The sequence below is a fragment of the Puma concolor genome, chromosome A1, assembly GCF_028749965.1.
Source record: "Puma concolor isolate L17-30 chromosome A1, mPumCon1.1.hap2, whole genome shotgun sequence".
Lineage (NCBI taxonomy): Eukaryota > Metazoa > Chordata > Mammalia > Carnivora > Felidae > Puma > Puma concolor.
Window position 1 is genome coordinate 224190708 of NC_141667.1, and position 9746 is coordinate 224200453.

Sequence of the window (9746 nt, forward strand, 5' to 3'; positions counted from 1 at the left end):
TCTCCCTGCAAAACCTGTTTCGGTGTCATTCACCCTAGTGGGGTGGTTGTGCTCTAGAAACGCGCTTCCTAAACTGGCCAGTCCTAACAGCCAGGTCTCCCCACCTCCGCTCGCCACCCATCACAGTGAACGCTGTAGGCTCCTACCATCATCAGCAGAGCCACATGCCCTTTTCCAGGCTTCCATGCTTCTTCCATTCCATTCCAGACAAATTAAAACACGGGCAGGGCCTGTGTTCCAGCCACCCTCTTTATCTGCCTTCACATCCCTTCCTCTGCCCATTCATGCTGTTGCAGAGGTCTGGACCAGCTTCCTGTAATCTTGGAGGGGAAAATTTCTCCCTTTAGTGAGGGCTTCTGAGCCTGGTTGTTTTGGGTAACTGATTTCCTCCCCTCTCACTTCTGTGCATATAGCTTCCTTTGCTCGGCCTGTTAACCCTCCTCCAATGGCGAGGAGTGTCTTCTAAGCCCTAGGATTTCAGTGTGCTCTTCTGTTTCCTGCTGTCCGAGTGCAGGATTTCCTGAGCCAGGGATATATACAGAGTGGAGGCACTGCTGGGCTCTATCCTGACCGCACCTCCTAGGGATCATCCTACTGTGTACAACACGTTATATTTATATCTCAGGGCATTGAGGTCAGTCCCTACTTTGATATATCATTTCCTTCATTCCCCAAAGCTGAGCAAAGTGGAAAATCCTTTCTCCTCAAGTACTTTAGCTCCTACGCTCTCCCTGATTTGATTTGGGAGTGGTCTTTCTTCCTCACTCCCTAAACTGAACGATTTAATTAAAAGATAAATTAATAGCTAGAAAAGCAAAATGTTGCATCATGAGATGTAATCTTCCTGCTGAAATCTCTTCTGAGTATCCTAAATACTTAAAAGACTGAATATTTTGAAAATAAAAGGACTGGTAGGTATCCCTGAATTAGGGTCAATTCTCTGAGCCTTTTTATTTCTAACGGAGGAGGAGAAGTAGACACTTTTAACAATTTAAAATATGGATTGCATAAATAAGGAAACTTCTGAATAGTAATTAGAAAATGACCATAGAGATAGGTACTATTTTAAGTCTGGGAAGGTAACATTTTCCAGTGGAGGTGCAAAGTCAAATACTACATTTCCACGTGGTTCTATAGCAGGAAAACCAGCCCCTTTACTTCCTGCCATCCCGACCTCTGGTTGCCCATCTCCTTACCATATGCCTGATATAGCCCAAAATTCCCAAGTGTTTTCTCTAATCCAAAGGCAATTCCCAGCTTTCCAGCCTTTCAACTGGAGCAGGGACTCAGATGCACGCCCGAGGTCACCTTCAGCGCCGTTGCAAAGCCACTACGCCGCCACCAGATGGTCCCAAAAGGTCCTCCAGTGGCCGTGACAAAGTGTTTTGCAATTGGTCCCGACCAAGGCCGCAGGCCTGAGTGCAGGCCTCCGCTCCCAATGCCTCACCAGCTCATGCGGTTTGTCAAGCTCACTGTGCTCTGTCCAGTACGGTGCTCACCTAGAACTGCACACAACTGACATGGCACTCTCAAAGCCATTTTCTCAGGCACTTCCTCGGCCCTCATAGTGCCCCTGGGGGTACCTCCCCAGCATAAATGCACTGGAAGCTTCCCGAACCTTCAACAGCCAGCTCAGGGGAGGAGCCCCAGCAGAGGTTTCTCTTTCTCTTCCCTGGAGAATCTATTTTAGGAGCCTCACTGTTCTCCCCTGTCCCTTGGCCTTCGTTAAGAACATTGTCTTCATCCAGACAGGTTTCCTTAGCTTTGAATCTAAGAGAAAAGGGGTTGGAAACCTCTTTGTAGGCACGTGGACAACTGCTCTATGAATTGTTTTCTCACAGCTTTAGGTAAAGCCCTCGTTATCTGCAGCTTTGATTGACTTCCACTCAGTGAGAGGCCTGCTGTGTTCTAGGCCATGGACTCACTTTGTATCCAATATTTACACCCCCTGCTACAGGATCATGTCCAGTAAATACTGGCTGTTCGGACCTGGTGCCCAGAGGCCACCTTCTCCTTCCAGGTGGCTGTGGTCTCTTCCAGCTGCTGTTGGGAGTCTCCCCAGTAATCCAAGCGCCTACCCCCCAGATCCAGACACTTATGTCTCACGGCCGTTCTAAGAAGCACCCTTGCCTGAAGACACTGCATCTGAGCCACTCTTTGCAGGTAAAGTCAGGTGAGCTGCACTCTGACCTCGGGAGACTGATGCTCACGGGTATCTCCTAGGAGTTCCATAAATACAGGCTCTAGGCTCACCATGAAGGTGATGGCAGTTTTTCCAGGGGCAGCCTTCATGCCACCTTCCGAATGCTACATGCCCTGCCTGCAGTGGACCAGACTGCACCAGGCCTAAATCAAGCCATACTGCACCCACCTTGCTTCCCCGCCCACCATGCTTCTGCTCCCCAGGCTGCATGCTGTCTGGGACCACCTCCAGCCCAGCCTCCACGTCCTCTAGGGCAGTATGAAAAATTACCTCACATGGCTTGAGGTTACCTGGGTCTCCAAAGAAGTTCAAAAAGATAGGAATGAAAAACTCCTCTCCCTAAACTCAGAAGTTGAGTTTGTATATGAGAATTGAATCATGATTGTGTCTGGCTACTCGCGTCTCGGGGGGCACCCAGGTCCACAGGTAAATGGTGGTCGGATGTCCTGGGATCAAACTGAGACAGATTCTGGGTCATGTGCTGGTGTGGAGTCAGAGGCCAAATTGGGGACTGTATTTCATGATATCGAATATGTGATCACTTAGCGTTGGTTTGAATTGGGGAGTGTGATCTCAGAAGGCTGTGGGAGGCATTGTCCCTTTCAGTCTCGGGCACATGAGTAACACTGACAACTGCCACAATTGTGAAACAAAAAAGATAGGTCCTGACTCCATGAATTTTACACGAAACTCAGAAGACAACAAAACAATTCTAAACTAAGATACTGTGTTCACTTACAGCATTAAGAGCAGAAAAAGGAAAGCTCAAACAAACAAACATAGTCATCCAGTAATTGTAAAAGCCAGGCTTTTATATGTTTCTGAGCATCGATAAATTTCTAAATGATGCCATCTGACTAGTCCAATGGCCACCATGCTGTTGTCAATGAGGACAATTATTTCTGTCTGAGAAGTAAAGGTTTCCTAACAAAAGGCATAGGATTGAATGATACAGCTTTGTCTCCACCTGCAGGAAAGAGGAGACTGAATTCTTTCTTAAAGGTATTTGAAAATATGCAAGGCCTCTAGGATTACCACTAAAAATACCAGGTTTAATTAGCACGCAAGCTCTAACTATACATTCTTCTGTAATAAAATAGTAATTGGATCAAAACAGAGTCAATTACAAGACATAATGGACGTGGACCACTATGCTTACTTTTATAACCTTTTTTTGAACTATAATATACATAGAGAAAAGTTCGCAAGCCTCAACGTAGAGCTGGATGAATTGTCACAAAGGAAACACACTGGTAATCATCGTCTAGTTGAAGAAACGGGACATTAGTAGCCCCCAGAAACTCATTCACAACCTGCACTTAGTTTTGAAACCAGGATTGAAAACCGTAGTCTTTGACCTATCCGTCAGTACATCTAAGGGAGGAAGGAAGCCACAGGCTGCAGAAGGACTCTCGCCCCCTAAGCATCCTGGTCCCAGCGCTGCCCCCGAAAAGGCCATCGCCAGCCCTGCCGTGATGGGGAGAAGGCAGCTCTCTTTCTCTGGCTCCTGTCTCCCACAGGGCTCCAGACAAGGTCAGCTCATGCTCCTGTTCAAGGATAGGTCTAGCCCTCGTTTTCATTAGGCTAAGTTTCCTTTATAGGACTCAGTCAGATGAAAATGAAGCAGAGTTTGTGAGCTGTCTTCACCAAAACCCGTCTGTCATGTATTCCTTGAGCCCACAGTACTCAGGGACCCAGATGAGAGTGGAGGTGGCCGCCCGTTACCACAATCAGCACGCCTAACATTGTACACCCACGCCAGGTAAGAAATCGTACCTCTTGGCTTAGGGTCCAAGGTACACCTTCTAACAAAAAAGACATCTGCATCTGATTCAGGTGATTCCGAGTGTCCTACTGTCTAGTGTTTGAACCTAGTTTTTTACGCGTTGTCCTTGTTTCTGAGCACGTCCACCCCTGTTACTCCATCTTGGCTGGAAGCAGAAATCTGAAAACTTAGACTCTGACAGTACTCTGGGCTCTGAGGGAGAACAAGGTTTCTGGAAATACAAAGCATTTTGATTATTCTTAGGCTTTGCTATATAGTGGGAACTGTTTTTTCTTTTACCATATATGTGCAGTTGCTTGTTTTGTGATCACAAAGTCTGTAAAATGTCTCCAGGCTCCATTTTAAAGGCAGTTAACAATCCCGTCTCCTACTGATTCAGCTGGGAAGAACCAATTCACGTTTTAATGTTAAGAACCCAAGGGAAAAGGAGACAAGATGAGAGGAAGAATAGAAGGGAAATGATAAAACTTAACGAAATAGAACGGGCTTCATTTTCTTTCCAGTTTTTAAAGTATATGTTAAAATAGTTTGTTAGACTGTTTCTAATATTTGTTAAAATCATTGTCAAAACATATTTGGACATTTGTCACTCAAAGAGTTAAGCCAGACTCCACGGGAGGGGAAGGGGGGGAGGGGGGGGACTTGGGAGGCTGGTGACCCTGCCAGGTGCTTTTGGTAAAAGGGAGGTAACAATGTGTCTAGTGGATATTGTGGGTACACTTCAGCCATTCAAACCCAGACAGAGGAAATGGGGGAATGGAGCTGGCGGGGGGGGGGGGGGGGGGGGGGAGGGATGGGGCTTAGAAAATGAATAAAGAGAGAAAATGGCCCCAAACTCTCTGCTGTGGCTCTTCATGTGCTGAAAGCCTGCATTGTGTGAAGCTGTGAGTCAAAATAAGAAGGTTATTCAGTTATCACAGACTGCATCTGAAATATGAAATCGTTCTATTCCAGTCATTTAGCTTCTCATCCTACCCAAAAAAAAAAAAAAAAAAAAAAAAAAAAAGTCTTCCTCATTAGCTACCAGTTGTTTTTTTTTTTTTTTTTCTTCCGCACAAAGTCATTTCATATTTTTAGGGAAAAAAATTAATTGCTTTAAAACCTTTCTTCTCTAACCTGTCAAATGAATTCGTGCATTCCAGTGGACTGGGGTGAGTGTTTGGACCTAACGTGAGGTTTGCCAAAGAGCCCTCCGACCCCCTGATAAGCATCTGAGCGTTATGTGGGGAGTAACCCTTACCACCACCCCCCACCCTTCGCTAAAACAAGCTTCCTTCTGCGTCTCTGTCCCCATCCCCCAGGTCCTTCACCACCGCCATCTATTTTCCTTGGATGAGAGCCTCGCAGTGAATAGGAAACATTTTTAAGAGAGGGGAGGAGGGGTTGTGAAAGAGATTTAGAGGCCAAATGGGGCCTTTGGAGGAAAAAAGAATTCAGAATCGCTGATATAACTCAATGGCATTCACTGTTGCAGAAAGTAATGCACGTTTTCCTTAGCAGCAGTTCATCTAGTGTCCTAGACTAATTGGAGACCATTTTCCAAGAAGAAAAGAAGGGTATGTGGTTCACAGCCACGCATCTGTGCGCAGTGTGGAGAGCCATCCGCCTTGCCTTGTGCAGACTTTTGTGTGAGGAAAAGACACATCTTTGTTCCTCTGCCTGGTTCCTTGTGTGGCTTCTCTCGTAGGAAGAAACAAGGGGGAAATTAGATGGTTGGCAGTCCACTTTAAAGACATACATTTTGTCTGAAAATTATGTGCTGCAGCTTGATCATAATATTCTATGTCCGAATATCCTTAGACCTCCCGAAGAAGTAGAGTGCATATGAAATATCCAAATACTGATCCTGAAGCTGAGTCTTCTATCAAGTGAGCTGAAAATGTAATACCTTGAGAAACAATGGGGTGTCTTTTCTCATTTCTTCCACGTTAAGAAGGATACCTGATCAGAAATAGTAATTTTCACTTGTTGTATTAAAATCTCTAATACTACCTTTGAGTAGAAGGGACATTTCTTTCAGGGAAGGGTCAGTCAGCAGGGCATGCATGCTGGAGGGTGATCTTTATGCTTCCCGTTGATCTCGGCTTCCACGGAACCAGCCATTATGCTGTCTCATATATTCAAAAGCAAAGTTCTGAACTTTTAACTTTCATTTGGTTAGATATCAGTCCGTGGGGTATTTGGACACCCTATCAAATTTCTTCTCTCTTTTTGAAGGCAATCTTTCTGGTTTAAGAGCTGAAACCATGAAGAGTGAGGAAAGATTTTCGATTAGTTTGAACTCAATGCATTTGTAAGTAAAGAGTTCAAAACTCTCCTTATTCAACTTCCTGACCCCCCCCCTTTTTTTTTTTTTAATATCACTGTGAATTTTCACTGCAGCAGGTAGATATCTCTAAGATCCTACAGGAGTTAAAATTCATTCCTTGGCCGGCAGAAAGTTTCTTCCTATTTAGGGAATACTGTGAACTTGCTCATAGCAGGTACCTAATAAATATTTATTAATTTGATTTAATCTAGGATAATATCTCTGAGGACTATTTGGTAGCCAGATTCTTGAACATTCCTACAATGTTTGTTTCTGATGGTTCAATTCTTAGAGGTGGAACTGAGGTGGGTGATTTTGAAATGACACTCATCTCTGGCTCCCTTTCTTATGACGTCAGAGACACAGCGGTCGGAGGTGACTTCAGGACAGAGTCCTGGATGCGTCCTCAGTCAGTGAAGCCACCCTAGGAATCTGAAAGGATCTATTCAAGGTTCTTGGATGGCTCCTGATGGCTCAGCTGAGATTTGTACCTCTGAGTTCGGCAGGACCCCCTGGTGCCATTTGATCTTCTTCATCTCCATGACACTGAACCTGAGAAGTCACAAAGTCTGGCTGGCACCTTTCCAGACCACTTCCTCCAATGAGAAAAGAATAAGGAGGCTTTATAATAATGAAGAAAATACACTGCCTGTATTGGGTCCCTAGCCCAGGCGAGAAGAGTACCTAGGTTCATCAGAGCCCAACAAGAGGGTGTGGAGATAACTCTGTTGCTTATAGGAATGACCGACCTCAGGGGAACCCATGGCTGATGCCAGCACGGATCGTTCTTGCCTCCAGATTAGCTCCATCATGGGCCAAAGAAGTCTGGGAAGAATTGGTGGCCAGCATAACAATTTCTAATACTCATCAAGCCCTAATCGTATATCCTGCACTGTTTTAAGGTCTACATTAAGTCCTTTGATTCTTTTTTTTAAATTTTTTTTTTTCAACGTTTATTTATTTTTGGGACAGAGAGAGACAGAGCATGAACGGGGGAGGGGCAGAGAGAGAGGGAGACACAGAATCGGAAACAGGCTCCAGGCTCTGAGCCATCAGCCCAGAGCCTGACGCGGGGCTCGAACTCACGGACCGCGAGATCATGACCTGGCTGAAGTCGGACGCTTAACCGACTGCGCCACCCAGGCGCCCCAAGTCCTTTGATTCTTACAAGAACTCTACAAGGCCGATACTAAACTTCTTCCTCTTTTACTGATGAAGAAACTGGAGCAGAGAGATTTTAGGTAAGTTGCCCAAGGTTACACATTGTAATGGTGCAAAATTGTGTGAAAAGTCTTTGAAACTCTCTCTTTGAGAAGTGGAGTGTCAATCTCCTCCTCCCTTGATTTGAATCAGACTTAGGACCCAATTCTAATGACTGGAATGTGCTGGAAGTGATGGCACCTCTCACCACACTAGGATAGAAGACATTGCCTCTTCTATCTGGTTCTCCCTCGGATTGCTCACTCTGGAGGAAGTTGTTATCATGTCTTGAGGACTACAAAGCAGCCTGTAGAGAGGCCCACGTGGAGGACCGATTACCAGCACCAGGGTGCCCTCCATGTGCGTGAGCCACTCTGGAAGTGGGTTTTCCTGCCCCAGTCAAACCTTCTGATGACCGCAATCCATGACGGACCCTGAGCCAGAAATGTCCACCTAAGCCACTTCTACATCTCTGAACTGTAGAAACTGTGACATAAACGTTTATTGTTTTAAACCACTTGGCTTGGGGTAATTTATTATGTATCAATAGATAACTAATGCACACAGTAATATCTAAGTGTCAGGGCCAAGATGCCAACCCAGAGGGTCTGAAAACAGTGCCCACAGTTTACCACCATACCATTTGCCTCTGTTGATACAAAGGAGATCGTTTGATGAGCTTAGATTCTGAAAAAAAATGTTCAAGGAGCACTTGGGTGGCTCAGTTGGTTAAGTGTCCAACTTTGGCTTAGGTCATGATCTCAGTTCATGAGTTTGAGCCCCACATCAGGCTCTCTGCTGTCAGGGCAGAGCCTGCTTCAGATCCTCTGTCTCCCTCTCTCTCTGCCCCCCCACCCCCGCCTCCGATTCTCTCTCTCTCTCAAGAATACATAAATAAGCTTTAAAAAAAAATGTTCAATAATTGGAAGATTATTTCTTCCCAGCTGTAAGAAATTCTAATGTGTTTCTAAACATTTAGAAATCCGATGACGGCAATGCACACATTAGCTACATAGTCACTCCTTTCCGTGGATATTGAATAAAGGTTGGTTGAGGCCTTTTGACCTATCCTGCTTTTTCTAGACTCCAGGCAGACACTATCTTTCTGTTAGCACTCTACTTCAGACAAGCCTGTTAACCACTATAATTAATCAGATTCCAGCTTATTCGCATGTCATTTCTAACCTATGGATACGCCACAGTCACCGTAACCAAATTAGATATGCGTCCAATCTATGGACCTCAAGTATTAGCTTTCTTTTTGTCATCTGTTACTTTTGGGCTGGGAGGAAAATATAAACAATCCGTCTCTTAGGATCACTTCCGCATGTGGTTATTTCCCCGGTACGCTTTCGTTGCTTAGGGCGGCTTGGGTGTCAGAAGGTTGACTCTCTGCTGCCACCTTGCGGACACAACAAACACTAGCGCCCACAGCGCTGGGCTTTGTACAGAGCGAATGCTCCGTCGGTGCCAGTTCTTCTCTCTCTGCCAACACTCTCCACAGAAATTGTTAAACAGCTGTCAATAAATAACCATCATCTGACATAACGCCACTGCTGGCAGCAAACATGTGTTCCCCCACTGCCCATTTTTCAGCATCGAGGTACTTAGAAGACCCGATCAGAGAATCAGAAGGCACTTGGTAACTAACTAACGTCTTCATTTCTTAGAGTCAGGGAGACAGACAGCCTTAAGGACGGTCCAACCGGGAGGAGCTAACCCGACCACGGGATCCTGACACTCATTGTCTCTCCCCAGGACAGAGGCCACAACACAGTCTCTCTGCTTCCCGTGGGTTTTCCACGTGGCCGCCAAGTCACTCACGCCTCTGCTTAAAACCCGGAGCCAAGTCCAGTTTTCCACCAGCTAATACTGGAGCTGTTCACAACCTGAGCCTGGCCTAGCTTACCTCTCAGCGATCTTCGTGGCTTTCGATTTAATGACATTGAACTCCACGTACTGTCTGGAGCACCCCTCCTCTCCAGCTCCACACGCCCTTCCTAACTCTGAGGATTCGGCCCGGAGCTTGTCTCCTCTGGAATATCATTGTCCCACTCCACCTCTGCCTTTGCCGCTCCCCCCCTTCACCACTAGAGTGACCCCTCGCCCTCCGGGCTCCAGCCGCACTCTGAAGACAGCCCCGTGTCCCGAGCTGTTGTGACCACATTATCTGTTTGAATGCTGGTCTCCTCCAGTGTGGTCTGAGCTCTTTGACGACCAGGGCAGGATTACGTCTAACTTTGCATTCC